Source organism: Heterocephalus glaber, unplaced genomic scaffold, assembly GCF_053883595.1.
Source record: "Heterocephalus glaber isolate CG9 unplaced genomic scaffold, H.glaber_assembly_v1.0 deba00001537, whole genome shotgun sequence".
Taxonomy (NCBI): domain Eukaryota; kingdom Metazoa; phylum Chordata; class Mammalia; order Rodentia; family Bathyergidae; genus Heterocephalus; species Heterocephalus glaber.
Genome location: NW_028258332.1, coordinates 6,512,726 through 6,529,839, shown reverse-complemented (window position 1 = coordinate 6,529,839; position 17,114 = coordinate 6,512,726). Strand labels below are relative to the sequence as shown.

Sequence of the window (17,114 nt, the reverse complement as noted above, 5' to 3'; positions counted from 1 at the left end):
TGTACAAGTTTCTCTGGTTGTTGACAATATCCATATGGGACTCTGAACATTCTGGGTACTTTGCTTAATGAAATATTCACATAGGGGATAAACTGCCCCAGGACTTTCCCAGTGTTGAGTTCCGAGTTCTGAGCTATGACAACAACTACAGCCAGCTGACTGTGATCTCTTCCACGTTTGACCTGGGAAAGGGGAAGATGCTCCATGCCTGGCTCTTGCCAAAGCACAGAATGCAAGACGAGGGCCACTGCAAGAACAAGTTGGTGCCCATTCAGAGGGAAAACAAGATAATTCCTGTCTGCCTTTCTTCCACTGAGTAGGTCATACATCTTTAACTAAAGGCACTTGTGCCGGGCCAACTCTTTTCTCAAACCTCACTGTTGTTCTCCTCACCCTTCTGTGAGGTGGACAACCCTGGCGCGGGCTGGGCCTCACCTCCCTCCCCTTCCCTGGTACCAGCTCTGTGGTGCAAACCCCAGCAAGCAAGTGTGTGGCGGGGAAGCTCAGCATCTCTGCACTGGCCTTTCTGGTCAGTCTGTACAGCACTTCCACCCTTGGCTTGTGAGGCTGAGCCAGGAAGCCTGTGCTGCTCTGCAGCCTGCCCTTGTGAGGCACAGGACTGCAGCCCCCAGGCCACCTTGGGGATCTCAAGAGAGGTCGGGGGTTATGAGCTGCTTTACCACTGCTTATACCAGGCCTACAGTGTGTTTGTGTTGGAATTTGCAAATATAATTTCCCCCTTCAAGCTAGTAAAGATATCACAGTAGCTCTAATTGACTATTACTGGTCAAAAAGACCATTCTTCCCAGGTGATTCTGAACTAACTCTAGACTATGAAAAATCTTAGTTGTATAAATAGGTGCAGACAGATAGAGAGATGATAGATAGATAGATTGAATGACTTCACATGCTAAAATTCAAAACTATTAAAATGAGGATAAATCGAAACACTTGCACGTTCCTGGAAAACCACTGTAGTGGGGAACTTTTATCCTTTGCTGAACTATCTCATCTGTTCCTGCTGTCTTGATGTGTGCATGCTGGGGTCACTTCTACAGCAAAGTTCACCTCATCTCAGGAGACCCCAGGGAGGGTAGCCTGCCTTGAACTTGCAGCTGAGATTCTAAACTCTCTCATCTAAAGAATTCAGAAAATAGTGCACATCATTCACTTTCTTACTGTGAACTGTCTTCAGTAATTACATTAAAAAACAGGCTAATGAAAGAAAAATGTATTAAGATAAAAGTAGAGTATATCTCTTATAAAATTACTGGAGTGTGTGTGTGTGCGTGCGTGTGTGTACTTGTGTGTTACATACATCTGATTTTAAATGTAAAACTTGAAGGTCTTCCCAAATGTCTATGTTTTTGTTGCCTTGCTATAGGAATATAGCTTATGAAACAAATATAACTTCAGCTTTCAAATCTAGAAACATTCCATTCACATTTTCAAAGAGATTAGTTCTTTTAGGTACTCCAGTGATTTGTATTTGCTTTTGTTTTTCCCACCAAATTCACCCTCCTGGCCGACCTCCTCCAGGCAGGCATGATGATGGCTGAAGGGATCTACCTGTTCTTCTTGGGAGAAGCACAGGTGTGTCTTCCTTCTCTCCTGGCTGCCCCATGCACCCTACCCTCCTCCGGCCGAGTTCAGCCCATGCCCCTGGTGGCACACAGGCAGGACCCAGCTTGCTTTCTCTGGATTGCTTGGAACATGTATACTATGCATTACTTTCCTGAGAAGTTTATTTTAAAGTCAGAGCTATTTACCTGAAGCAACATATTTGGTCTTTATATTCTCTCTGAGTTTATAAATCTTCATCCTCCAAGTGTATTTGTTTTTGAAGGCAGTCTTTTATCAAGATAGGAGCTGTAAACAGAGCTAATTTTTCAATTTTGAGTCTTAATGCGATCATCTCTTGCCAATATCAAGCTGGACAACGGGTGAGGTGAGAGTTGCGAGTCTCAGTCTCCTGCTTAGAGAGCAGGGTGACAGTCCCCCCACCCAGGGCCACTGTGTCAGAGGCTGTAACGACTACCTGATTCTGGCCGAAGCTTCACATTTGAGTCCTGATTTTCACTCTCCTTTCTTTAATTGTCATCCTGGGTGGCAGCTGTTTCTCAAGACTCCAGCTTGTTAAAATTGGTAGTGTGCTAATGAAATGTAATTTACGCACTAAGGACGCGTTGGCAAAAAGTGTAAGGACATGAAGTAATAGATAAATGAGAGTGGATGTTTCATGTTCAGATGCACACAGATTACGAAAGACTCCTGCATCATTCTTTGCTCCATCCGCCATTTTTAAACTTCAACAATTTCTTCAGTGCAGCTTTGAAACCCACATGCTCTCATCATTGAATACATCAACAAACCGTTATTTCATCCCAGTGAAATAATGGTTTCAGCTGCTCATGAAGGTCCAGGTTTGAAACACTGGAGCCCTAAGGGCCATGCTGGATTGGGGGATGGGTCCATAGACATAGAGGAAAGGCCTGATCTCAAGTAGCCACTTCTTTGTGTGCACCTGTACCCTGCTCAGTGTCCTCTGGCTCCTGTGTCTGCCACAAAAGGCAGAACCAGGGCCTGAACACAATGGTGCTGTGAGCCCTGCATCCCTCTCTATACCCGAGGCACATGTGTCCAGGTAAATGAGTGGCCAGCTCCACTAGTGTCCCTCCCTGGGTGCTGATAGAGATCTTAGTGGGCTCAGAATGAGAGGCATTGGGACATGAAAGATGCATCTACTCCCCACTCCCATTAAATGTGTCCCGGTCACCCTGCATCATAGAGCAGGTAGAGAGTTGGTGCAGGTCTAAGAAACCCTGCCCACCTCCTGGCTCTGCCTCTGAGTCACTGGGAGACCTGACCTCTGTTCCCCTCCTCCAGGGAGACATCTTCAGTTAAGATGTGGAGCTCTAACACCTGACCAACACAGCTGTTTGGAAGTTAGTACAACACATGATACTTGTACATATTCTCCCCAGCACCAAATTGAACACAGGTATCCATCAAATACAAATTATTATCACTAACTCATTATTGGTATCTACACAGTTTCAGGGGAAAAAGTGCTACCTTTTAATTATATAACAATAAAACATTTATATTTTGTTACATATTAAATTATACCAATATTTTATATTAACATATAAATATTAATTTTTCATTAATGTATAGCTATTATTAATATTTTATATTGGTTATAATGTTGACATATTTCTGTTTCATTTTTAACAAATTTTGATAATAGCCAAAAACCATAACCTTACTCATCCGATCAAGTCTTCCAGTTCGCAACTTACTGAATAATCTCAGGAAGTGAAATTAAATTACAACTCTACATGCTGGAGTGCAGCATTAGGGTGGGGTGTCAACTTTGGGATCTGCCTGGGGGTTACTGGAGCATCTTTCCAGAATTATCAGGGTGAGTCATGGAGGTGGCTTGGGGTCTACATGTCCCTCGTGCCATCCTCTCTGGTGCAGCTTCCCTGCTGTGCTTCTCAGCTACCATGAACTAAGCAGCTTTTCTCCACAGTGGCCTTCTGCCATGACATTCCTGGCTTGGAGCCAGTTGACCATGGACTAAATCTACTGAAACTGTAAGCCACATTCAAACTCTCTTCCTTTGAATTGTGGATGTCAGGCATAGTGTTCTGGCACAAGGAAAGTTAATTAATGTGTATGGAGTTTTTAGATAACCATGTAATGACAGCCAGAAGGCCTGTGTTACATAATAAAATAATTTCCTTTTACTGAGCACCTACTGTATAACATACCCTGCACTAAGGAAAACTAAAATGTACCATGTTTATTTTCTCCAAATGTCTGAGAGGCAGTTTTCATTACTACATCAACTTGGAGATAGGAAAACTCACTTTGACTAGCACAGACCTGATCCTCTGGGCACAAACAGAATTTAAAGACATGACTCTATTTTCATTATTTTTCAGAAAAATAAACAATACCGTACTTTTATTGAGTGTGAAGTAGAAGAAAGGTGTTTTATCTTTCTGTAACACTTCTATCATTCATTAGTGCTCTTGGTTTTCATAATTTTGTGATTATTTTCTTGCACCCAACTGTGAGAGAACCATTAGTAGATCATCATAAGTATGAGAATTAATCAAAGATAAACTCATGGCATAAAGCATAATCCCTTATTGGCTGAAAGTTACAGCACATAAAAGGAAGAAAGATATAAAATGTTATGTTGTAGGAGTAGGATTGCTTCCTACCTTAATGTAACCCAAAATTCCCTCAAAGGATAGCAGATGTGTAGGTGTAGAGCTAAAGATAGTGACGCATGGGGCAAAAATAATTTAAAAAGAGAAGCAGACTTAGAATTGCCAACAGTACATTTCTTACTGAGATATCACACAGAGCACAAAGCAGTTGACCAAAGGCTATGACTGAAGATATCAACAGAGAACACAGGACAGATATTTATTTCCTGGATACAAATGAATTGGGCTGAAGAAGGGCAGTAAAGGTCAAGAAGAAAGACATCACCATCAATAGTGATGGTCAAAAGGGATTCCATGAAGGTTAATCAGATTTGATGTTGGACACTCAAATATGTCTGTGTCAGACAATGGCATTCTGGTTAAATTTGGGAACAAGTGAAACCTGGCACGTAGAAGCCTAAGTGGGTCGTGCTGTGTGAAAATGAGTGTTACATATACTCATTTTGTGTTATGACACATCAGCGTTCTCAGAATGCTCGAGAGAATGCTATATCATGTATTGGCTGTTATCCAAATGAGAAAATCAAGACGCTGAGCTAACTACTTAGGTACCCGGGGCCACTGCTGGGAGAGGAAGTCCCAGGGTCAGATCTTTTCTGTGACCCAAAGATCTTGGAGGTGCTGAGTTCCCCTCACAAAACACAGTGGCAAGAACAGAGGGGCGAAGGGGCCCAGACTCATGCCCCACTCCCACAATGCTAGACCACTAAAGGCCTAATCAGGTACACTGTGTATTTGTTTTATCTTGAGTTTTATTTTTTCTAAAAAAGTCTCAGTTGAATTTACAACAAATAGAACAAAACTGTAGCTCAATCCAATTTTGTCTGCTTAGTCTTCCTGTTCTCACTCACAATTAGGGTTCAGAAACAAAGTTCAGGGTTTTCCTCTAAATCACTGACTTTTAGCATTTTAAAAAATAGAATAATTATATTCTTCTTAGTTTGGCAGTATTTTAAAGGACACTATAAACAATTTTGGTAGTTTTATTTCAAGATGTGTTTTCATCTTGAATTCTGACAATGCTGATTTTATGTTAAGTATGAAAAATCTAATAGTATAAATATGCAAAGAGCAATTTATTAATCTATTCTGGTAAATATTTTGCAAGCATACTCGTGGCATAATTTATGAGACTCTGATAGAATTTCACTCTCTGAGATAATGATATCTGTCATTCAATCTCCTATCTTGCCTTTATTGGGTGTACAATATTTCAATACTGTCTGAACAATTTATATATGTAGTTTAAAGAAAGACTTATTCCATTTCTTTCTAGATTATTAGAATGATCCTGGGCCCCCACTTAAGTTTTACTGCTAAAATATCTTCAAGATCTAACAACATTATTTGTAGTGCCATTGACTTTTATTCAAATAGGCCAGCTGGCTATCTGTTTTTTGTAATATTAAAGTAACCTGGGAGACAGTGAAGTTTTTACAATTGAACAAATGGTTTTAAAATTGGCTGCTTACTTGTTTGTAATGGTTTGTGCTATAACTTGTATCTTAAATGTCCCTCAAAGGCCCAGGTGTGGGAATCTCGGTCCCTAGCACATGGCACTTTTAGGATGTTGTGGGGCCTTTAAGAGGCGGGGCCTCATGGGAGGAAGTGAGGTCATTGGGGTCGTTGGATGTGAACCTCTTTACCTGTCCCCTTTACTTCCTGGTCGTGGGATGAGCAGTTTCCTCATCCAGTCACCACCATGACGTGCAGCCCAGAAGTGGCAGGGCCAACCAAACGTGGCCTGAAACCGTGAACCGAAGAAACCTTTTTTTCTCTTTATAAGTTGATTACCTCAGGTATCTGTTACAGTCATGAAAGCTGATTAACTCAGTTTCCTTTGTACACATATTTGGTGTTTGCTCATTTTGAATAGTGGTTTCCTAGAGATCCACACTCTTACCTGCCTGGAAGATAGGCAAATTTTCATTACAAGATTCATAGGAAATGTTTTCCTTGTGTTTGCATTTTTGTTTGTACTGGATACTTTTGTAGAAGGTGATCCCAGCCTGTGGTGGACTGCAGTACTTCACCATTATCGATTCACATTAAATTTTCTGTATGGTTAAAGTATTGTCACAGTGCTTTGGGCCTAGGTCTCATTTCCAAATCTTTGTTTGCTACCCTTTAGGCTATTCTCAGAGATGCTTATGGGTGCATCTGGTAGCTTTCCATATATTAGCAAGCCAGCCCACCTTTCTGATTTAGATACAACACATCATACCCACCATTTCATAAACTACCATGTGATAATCCTAAAAGTGCAAGTTTCCTAAATAAGATCTGATAATACAATAGTTGATTCTAATTCCGTTAAAATTTTATAGATAAAAATAATATTATTCTTCAGTGTTATCATGTCATTATAATTGCCACCTGCTAGGTATTAATCAAAGTGCTTCTTGGGGAATTTTTATTTCAATGATCTCATGATGTGGCATTATTACTGGACCAGCTGTCCGACAGATGTGGAAACTAGGCCCAGCGAAGTCGCTAACATTCATATTGATAGTCTACCTATCTCCCACTGCACTCCATAGCCTAAGCTAATGTTTGAAAAACAATCAGAAAGAATGAAAGTTGCAGGTTTCCTAATAGAACTGGAATTCTTATAGAAATTCATTTGACCCAGCTGAGTATGACCCACAGCCTGTTAAGCCAATAATATTGATGAAAAACTGATAAAATGAATCAGTTACTGAGAATGAAAGCCACTCCTGATGGCCCCAGAATGGACCTATAACTGGGGGTCCAGGGAGATAAGAGGATTCTTGGGGAAGCATGAGACACCAGATACACCCGAGAAGGGACACCTCCTGCAAAGCCATTGTGTAGTCAGACAAGCTGTGCACTGCAGTATTCGAGGAGGTGCTAAACATCGTGTCGATATGAGTGGTGTCCCAGTACATGGACACTGCACCCTGGGTGCCACCCCAGCCCTGGCCAGGTATCCAGTGAGTTCTTCAGATGCGCACAGAAACATACAGGTCCCGCTGCTCATCTTGGACAACCTTCTCTGTCATAGAGGTAGATGCTGAGAGAGGGAAATCTCGCATTTTAGTTTGGGCTTTGTTTAAAGTAGAGCTTAAGATGAGACAAGAGCAGGTAGACTGTTTGAAAGATGAACCACAGCAGCAGTGGGGAGAGGAGAGGGAGTAAGGAGGAAGAAGGGAGAGCCTCTCTTCAGATTTGTGTCAGAGTCATTGCTATGGGCAGAGGCTGATGCCATCCAAAGACAGAAGACTGCAGATGCCTCCTCAAAGTGCCTGGCCTTTGTGGGTCCTTTGATGGGGGATACTCTCGGGCTGCAGCCTCACACAGCCAGCAGCCACTAGGGGCTTCAGAGAGGACCCCAAAATGAAAAGGCTCCTGTGCCCCAAGTAGACGCTGCTGGTAAAGAACTGCCCACCAGTGACCTTGCCAAAGCACTCGCCACATCCGGCTTCCTGAAGACACTGAAAGGGACCAAGGAGTTCCTGCAGCTCAGTCCAAAGGTCCGAACTAAAGGCTGCACCGCAGGGTCCCACAGACCCCAAAGCTCCCCAGCCTTGAATAGCCATGAGGTCCAGACTGGGCCAGGTGACACCTCGCCTTCTTCCTGGCATCTGTGTTGAGCACAGTGACACATGGGAGACAGCCGCTACTCTCCAGGAAAGGCCTCCCTGTGCCACAGAGAAAGGCCAGGGGAGAGAAAGAAGGCTCATTTCTGCCTCTGGAAACTCATGGTACAGGCAGCCTGGGGGAGTCACCAGGCCAGGGTGAGGGGAGCTGCAGCAGACCCAGGAGGCTTCTCAGGAGCCACCTCACTGGTGATGGCGGATGTGGGATTTCACTGGCCTCCCCTGGCTGCACCTAGTCTGAGTCAAAGTCATTTTAACTGCTTTCTCCTTCCCTTCCCCTTCAAGAAAGCTGTCCTTCAAACACATTTCATAACTTAGGTGCAGAGCCGTGTTCTTCCTTAACAATTGCTGTATCTGGTGGCCATGATCTAAGGACTTCCACATCATCTGGTACCATGACAGCCAAGCAGATGACCTTGACCTTCACGAAGGTCATAGGATGAACTGTGCTATTGCACTGTGATGCATTTACTTATATTTTCAAATAATCTTCTCCAAGGGAAATGATTGATGTTCCTAGCTGAAACTTGAAATTACATCTTCATAAGCATGGAAATGCAAAATTTGCTTTCTTTTGTTATGAAATAGCTCAGTGAAGAGCTTGCAAATATGAAAGATTGTCAGAGTAAAACTGCCACGTTTTGTTAAAAGAGACTAGAGCATTTTGAAAAAGTTAATGTCAGTACACAAAATTGAGTGGTATGGCGGATGGCCACAGATGTATAAGTTTTCTAAAATTTAGCATTCAAAGTTTGGCAATCAAGTTTAAGAATGATGCATGACGCATATGGAGAGAAGAGGAAAATGATGGATTATAGGAATTAATCCATCAAAAGTCTGCCTCTAGGACACATAAATAATCATCTACAATCTCTGGAAATGGCGATTGGTATAGAGATCTGGAATATTTCACAAAATGTTTTATTTATGAAGTTGGAAGGATCTGTTGCCCAGATTTCTTTGACTTTACAAGTACACTAGTTTTTCCTGCCTACAATAATTCACGTAATATGATTGCAGAATTAATTGAAGGGAGTTTTTATGAAAGACGGTTTTCTGCTGTGAGAGTGACTTAAGTCACGTAGCACACACACACACACATTTTTCCTTTATCATTTCCAAATCTATCCTTTGATAACAATTCTCTGATTCTCTTCCACTCATCTAATATGGGAATGAGAAGAGGGGAGAGACAGGTGTGAATGCAGATAGGAAAGGAGCTGTACAGGAGCAAATAAACACATTGAAACCCTCCTAAAATGTGAAACTAGGCAGAAGGTGGGGCAAGGGTGGTAAAGAAAGACGAAAATGTTCCACGTATGCTCTGTGCAGGTACAAATCTGCCCAAATGAAATCCATTAATCAGTGCAACCAATAAAAAAGTGTGGAAAAATTCTCTGATACCTAATATTAAACACCTAAAATTTACTTGTAAGAACACAACAACAGTATTTCCACTAAAGGGCCATGAGTTTATGAATCTTTTTTAGTTCTAATAAATACATGTTATTCAGAGAATGCATAGTTTCTTTTAAATGCATGACACAGTACTCAAAGGAAAAACACATCTTTCTTAATCTGATTATTAAATGTTAAAAGTGAGCAATTAAGTATAGCTTTCTAAATTTAAAGGTTTAAGAGAAGTTCCTTTAAAAACAATCCAGGGATATTATTTTGCAAGTGTGCCCAAGTTTGATTGCAGCCTTGCTGACACTTGGGCTTCAGTTATGGGTTATCCACGGAGAACACTTAGGGGCCCTTTTAGTCGACTTAATGTCCCCTCTTACTCGACCACTTACTTTTGCTCTAGCACAGCTTGTGTCCTGGTGTACCAGGTGCTTGTCACTGGAATTAAGACAATGCTCTTGGAGTCGTATGTGTCTGGTTCACATTTTCTGTGAACTCTGAGGTTACCTTGCTCACCTGGGTCTGAGGACCTCCTGCCCTGGGGTCCTGTCTGCAGCATCGGGCATGGGATCTTGCTTTCATCTGCAGAGAACTGCATCTTTGGGCAGCTCATGCTCCCTTCCGCTTTTGAAAGGCCATGTTCAGTTCTGCACACTGCTGTCCAGAAGGCATTTTCATACTCTACAGCAGCCCGGACCGTAACTGCAGGTGAACATCGCCCTCACCCCACTGTCCCAGAGAGACCCAGGCTCCACACTGCTCCCAACTCTACCCACCCAGAGGTCAGGCAGCGCTGTGACCCTGTCAGGCTTGGCGAGGCAGAGACCAGCATATAGCACAGCAGACCCATCCCTGAAGCCCTCCCTAAATCCAGACCTGTACACCATCCAAGGCATCCCTGACAGTGTCCTTCTGATCGGAGGGTTTGTCACGGCTTGGGCTGGGGCTTCTCAGGTTCTGTAGGTTGAAACACCATGTGCCGCACCATCTTAACAGATGTTTGCCTGAATGGACCTTTCTGTACCTAGAAGCTGAGCATCCCCATTGTGTTTCCATTTCCATTCTATCATTTATTTAATAAACATGACCTATAACCCACGATGGGCTCTGGGACATCAGTGTAAGAAGGACAGCACACTTTGCTTAAAACTGAGGAAAGAGCATTCTCTCAGGAGTCTCAAGCCACAGTGTTCTGGGTCCTAGTGGTTCCTTACAGTGTTTGTGTATTGGTTCTGCTATTCACAGTGCACTTGTGGTCCTGATTTTCATTAAGCAAGGACAGATGTGCCAAAGACATTGTTCACATGTGCACAAACGCAACTGCCAAATTCTAAGTTCTGATCACATTACGCTTGTTCATTGGTTTAGATCACCTCAGACAGTTCTTTTTGTAGAAGTAATGTAAATATTTAATTATATCAACAATATATTTAAATCTGTGTTTTGCTTAAGATTTGCATTTTCCCATTTTTTAATTATTTCATCTCATTGCCTCCAGTGGTATTATTGAGCATGTATAATTTCAGTTGTTATAGTAATTCACATACACAATAATTTTCCAAGCAACTTATAATTAACTAAGGAAGGAAGCAACAGATGTTGGAGCAGGAAAAAATTGTTTTAAAGCATTGAATACTTTTCACAGATGCCATGGTTTCTTTCTTCTCTGGAGCTTCCCTTTAATAATCCTAAAACTTTTTAAGAACTGCCACCTGGTTCCAATCACTTCTATGTGAGAACAAGAATGAATACAAGCAGCTACTGCCATATTTAGGTTTTTAATAAATATGTTTTAGATTGGAAAATGTTATATTCAGCAGCCTTGAAAGCTTGTCACCAAAAAGCAAACTAAGTAACAGGTTTGCCCCATGGTCTGATGAGGCACCTCAGGAGCTGACACTTCACCTCATGGGGCCTTTTTCTTTCTAGAGCTGTCTGACTTGCAGAGTCTCCCGTGGTTCTGCTTTGAACGACACAGTCATGGTGAAGACCCTTGCAGGCAGAACCGACTCGGATCATGCAGATTCTCGTATTATTCTATAAGCCATGCTGCATGGGAAAGAACGTCCACTTACCATTATTTGGCATCTTGCTCAGTTAAGATGGGAGGCGTGTTCCACATCTGTCCCGGGCTATCCTAATGCCATGAGACTGTGCAGTCTGACCCTATTAGAAAGCAGTCCTCCAAGGAACTAGTGTCATCCTGTGGAAGAAAGAAATAGCAATGGCTGAGAGAAGGAAGCTGTGGCATCTGCCTTCTAAAACCATGGAGGTGCTGAGACCAGAAGCACGTGAGACACAAACCTCTCAAATTGAAGAGAGAGACAAAAATAGCAAGGCAAACAGATGGCATCCAGACGTCAAAGGGAGCCCTCTGAAGTTGGCCGGGCAGTTTTTGTTATGAAGATTATTTAATGGACTTCTTTCTTCTATCTTCTTGCAACTGCTAATGGGGTTAGTGAAGAAATCTTGACATCCGAAAATGAAGAGGAGGGAAAGGACTCAGCCTGTTTCTGCACCTGCTTTCAGAATTAATTCCTGTAATGCTTGGTGTGATCTCACATGATATCATTCATTTGTATAAGTTTTGTAAGTGGAAAGAAAGGAAATTCTCAATGACTTTAATGACCGATTCATGGCCGTCGCCCTGTGCCATGCAGAAAATTGGGACCGTTCTTGTATGTGCTCGGTCACACGAAGACTCTGAGTGCCTGTGGCATTTGATGACTTGGTACTCTGAAAGCCAGGCAGATGAAAACAGCAAAATTCCCACCTTCAAGGAGCTCACCTTCCAGCTTAGGAAGGAGGACGTGTGCATGCAGTTTGGATCAAGCAGGGAGACCTGGGAGGGAGAGCTCCTTCTGCCTGGGGAGTCAGTCGGGGCCCCGCCTGTGGTGACCAGGGTCTGACTAACTGGAGAAGTAGCTTCTACACCAGAGCACTGTGACAGCTGCGGACCCCAGGGTGCGGGCTTCACACCCATGGCAGCTGTCAGCGGCGTCCCTTGTGCAGCGTGGGGAAACATGAAGGAACGTGGCCAGACACAGACTTCACTGTCAGCCTTGGCAGCAGATCCTGAGTTCCAGGCTGAGGGGCACATGGTCCTCCACTCTCTCCTGGCTTGCTCTTGTCGTTACGTACTGTGACTGCAGGGCTAATATTTCCACATTTTCACTAGTGATTTCACCAAATATAGGTTGCATTTTGAATTATCTTCCCTTACTAGGAGAAAAGCCATGTTGATTTACTATCTAAAAAGCATAAATGATCTAATTGTGCACATACATACTGCTGTGCATGTGTGTGCACACGAGTGCATGTGTGTGTGTGTACATATGCTGCTTCCCTTCACTTATTACTTCAACTTTGGTCACAAATTCTATCCTTATCATTATTTACTTCCCTCTGGAAGTCCTCCATGTTTACACAAGATATACTACATGCACTTGAACTCCGTCCTGTTTCTAAAAATAAAGAGTTCTACCACACTGATATCAGGTGCCCTTGATGTGATTTGATTTTTTAAATTTTAATACCAAAAAATGAGGATATTTTAGAGTTTAAAATCAAGGGCTGTATTTTATTACTTTCACTGTCATTTTTCCTACCTCCAGCAGAGTAAAGGATAGAGAATAAGCCAACCTAGTAACTGAATGCATGTATTAATTTTTTTAAATGGCATGAGATATTATTGTCCCCATCTTCTTGAATGAAGCAATGGTGGATGTGTGTTCTCTTGCTCTTGTCTGCTCTTCCTCCCTTCGTAGTCTCTTACTTTGGTGCATGTCTTGTGGCTGATGTTTGCTGTCCTAAAGATTCTTCACTCCCAGATGGAGGTGTCTTTATTTCATGTGTAATTTTTCTTCCAATGATACTTGCCTATGGACATTTCTTGTTCATATTCTTAAATTATTTTGAATTCTAATTAGCATCACAAAGCTGCTCCAAATGATACAAAGTTAGCACTGAAAACCAGGATACCTGCAGTCATGGTAAACGGAGTTCATTAAAATTGGTTTTGATAACAGTTTATACTTGTCAGTGACCTCCCAAGTGCCCATAGGCAAGATTTGAGTACATAATACTAATGGTAAACATGTAATTAAAAAAAGAGAATTTCATATTTAACAGTGGCATGAATTCCAATATTTGAATTCCTTCTTGAAAATAAAATGTTGAACATACTGGCCTGACCATGGCTGGTGTTCACCGCCTGCACCCAAGTCTAGCCCTGTGCAGTTCCCTGGACAAGGGTACCTTGCCCATCTACGAATCTGAGCCACAGCCCAGGATATGGCTGGATGGAATCGGAATCTGTGGAGATGCTATGCCTGCATCGAAGGCATCTTCACCTTGGGAGGAGAGAGAATGCCAAAGACAAATGTATACAGATTCCTGCTGGGAATGCCGCGATGAACGCAGGCTGCAGCTGCAGCTGCTGTGGAACTGAGGGAGAGAAATCAGGCTAGAAACTTCAGCCACAGTACACAAGTCGGGCTGCTCTGGAGAGGGCCTGGGTCATCACTTGGGTGCTGAGGGCTAAGACTTTGGGAGACCAGTGCTCTCTGGGACTCTGAGCACTAGGTTAGCTGGACCTCTGGCATGTCACTGGAAGGCTCTGTGGAAGTGGCATGCTTATGCCTGGAGGGCTGCAAGGTTGCCCTCTATGTCCACTCCTTCCTGGTTTATTCTACAGAATAAGCATTGGCCCGGGGCGGGTGGGGCTCTGGTACTTTGGTATGTTTTCATAGGCACTGCCAATCTCATTGAAAAAAATGGTTCTTTTAGCCAGAATCTAATGAATGGGTCTTTAACCTGGAAGTGTAAATATTTCCAATCTACTGGGATTGATATTAAGTTTTGCAAACCATGGTTCCTAGGGCTGGAGGAGACATACATCTACACAGGTGTTGTCCTGCAGGGATCTGGACGGCCTTTTCCTTGGGCCCGCATCTCTTGCTCGGTCTCCCCAGGACCTATCCTGCTCTCTGTTGTTCCCTCTGTCATTCTCAGCTCCCTTGCAATCATATCCCTCTTAGGTGTACCCCATGTCTCAGAGAACAGCCAGAGGATTCTGGGCGAGGGAAATTCAATTTCATCTCCTCGTTCTAACTTTTAATTATAAAATTCGGGAAATTTCCTTCTACCTTTAAAATGATTTTTTTGGCCAAATTAACTATGGGCATTGCAGTGTTCAAAGTAGACACTGCTCCTTACTGCTTAGAAGAATTTGGAACTTCTCTTTTATTGCTTTTAGCTCTGTTATTTGACCAAGAGTCCTCTGAGTAAGAGTAGCTGGGAGTTTGTTATGAACTTCCTGGTTTTCACCTCCTTTGAAAGGAAACAGAATTGACTTTCAGGACTTAAAGTTAAAAATAAAGTGAGCTTTCCACACCGGTGTTTACAGCACAGCTAGTATTACAAAAGGATGTTTTACAAGCTTGGCTCTTTTCAGGCCTTTTATTTACATCTCCCCGGTGGACAGACATCTACTTGGCACAGCTCTAAATTGTAAATCATGTCCTCAGAACCATCTCAGGGTCAAGTCCCTGGTTCTCATGATGTGTCAGTTACTCTTCTCTCCTCGCTGAGGCAAAATGTGAGACACCCAAAATTAAAGGGGAAAGTTTACTGGGCTCACAGTTTGTAGCAGTTTTGGTCCATAATCAGCTGGCTCCAAAGCAGAGTGGCATGTGGCAGAGGGGCATCACAGAGGAAAAACAATTCTTTTCACACAGAAGACAAGAAAAGCAACAAGGGTCCTTAACAGCGTCTCTCTGCCCCTTTTACTCCATCCAGACTACTGGGATTAGGGCAATGGTTTAGTGATCACTAATGGGGAGTGGTTTAGTGATCACCACCCTTAATCCCAGCATAACACATTCCAGTTTCGGCCACCTCTGGAAAAGAAAGCCCCTCCTCATCCGCATGATGCTTTGGGGGGACATCTAGACACAAGCCATAACACGTGACGTGACCATAGAGGAAGTTGGGGAAGGCCAGGGGATTCTTAGCTCTGTACCAGAGCTCTGGGGATATCGATGGAGATCGGTGTGGGGTTGCAAGGTTCTTGGGTACAGTGCAGTGTCTCTGCTCACCTCTGCATCCACAGTGCTTCTCACTGCCTGGCACAGGGCAGCTGCTTGCTGAAGAGTTTCCTAGGCTAAAGGGGGAAGCATTACCACCATCCCAGCTAGGGGACAACCATCAGTTTTGGGAGCCAGTGGTGTAGATCAAACAGTCCAGAGTCCCCTGATAGTCATCGGATTTGCAAGGAAGCAGGCAGAGCAGAGTTATTTCATCGCTGCAAGTTGTATTTGTCTACTTCTCTGCTTTGAACATGTCAGGGCCTTTGTTCACAGTTTCTTCTTGTACTAGGGAAAAGGATTAGGAGTTAAAAGAGCTAGTGATGCTCATGAGTGGAGAGAGCAGCCAGATACTGAGCAGTGGACACAGGGAAATTTAGGCGGGTATCAGAATCCCCCCAGCAGATATGTGCCATGGCTGAGTAGTTAGTGTCCAGTTGGTTCTAAGGATTAGAAATAGTCCTGAGCACTGCTAACCTGGAAGGTGGCTTGATGTGAACCAGAAGATCTATGGAGGACCATGGGGCCAGGCAACAGAATGTTCTTATGCAAAGAGTGGAGTCCCATGCTGTGGGCGGAGACAGCCCTGTGTCATGGCTTTTGGCTGAATTTCTGCCCTCTCATATACTTGCACAGAAAACAATCTCCTTTTATGCAGTGCACAGACTGAACAATCCTGCATGACACAAATTACTCAGGTTTTAATATGCATGCATGTATTTACATTTCACTTATATTCATGTATTCATATTCACAATATATTTGTGATATCAAGTGGACAATGTTATAAATAATACATTTGATATTAAGACTAAGAGGGAAATAATGTTATAGTCATTTCTGTAAATACAGAAGAAACATTTGCTAACATTCAACACTCATTCATCATAGGTAAAAAAATACTCAACACAGAGTGGACGGAGCTCCTTTAACCTTATGAATGATACGTATCAAAATCTTACAGCAAGCATCATCATATTTGGTGGTGATATATTAGAAATGTTTTCTAATTTTTCGAAATTTTTTCTAATGACCAAAGACTCCTACTTCCAGGCTAGCATTCAATATTATACTAGAGTTCACACTCAGAAAGGCAAAGAAATAACAAATAAGAGTGGGAAGGTCAAATGGTGAGAGGCATGTACATCAAAGATTCCTTCCCGCTTTTCTACCACTTCATGATTGGTCAGAAAGTGTCTGTCCTGTGCCCTCCTAGTCTTGCTGTTCCTGGAGAACAAGCCAAGCCAAGCATCTGCAGGTGGCAACTGCTAGGGAGTTCTCACCTGGCTGGGCTCCTGGACCACTCCCCTTTGAACAATAGGAGCTTGATCTTTGGGCCTTCCTTTTGTCTACTGATTGAGGAGCCGCTCAAGAGTTTTAAAGATTCTGGACACTGTTGAGGAGAAGCTATCACACATAATCCCAGGGACCGGGACCGGGACTTGTTTTCTGATGCCTGAACCGCATTAGTGCCAAGTGTGACAGAGGCAGTGCTGTGCGGGTCAGTTCTTGCCGAGGCCCTGCTGTGTGGTAAATAGCAGGTCCCCAGTGCTTGGTTAGAAATGGAAAAGTGGGAGCTAAGAAGGTGCTAGCTGTGTGCATTTCACAGTCTGCAAGGGGAACCCCAGTGCAGGCCACTTACTGGGCACCACATCCTGATTCAGTTCTAGGGGACAGTGGCAGTACAGAGGCGGAAGCAAGGTTTTCAGGTAAATATAGGAGAGTGGTGTATTACACAGAAGGAGGTAGCTTCAGCA

General features: G+C 43.1%; 1 protein-coding gene across 7 annotated transcripts in view; it reads left to right on the top strand.

Annotated features, from left to right (window-relative positions):
- Sema5a (semaphorin 5A) overlaps positions 1-17,114 on the top strand; it is a 483,148-nt gene that overhangs the window by 418,557 nt on the left and 47,477 nt on the right. The window lies entirely within an intron of this gene.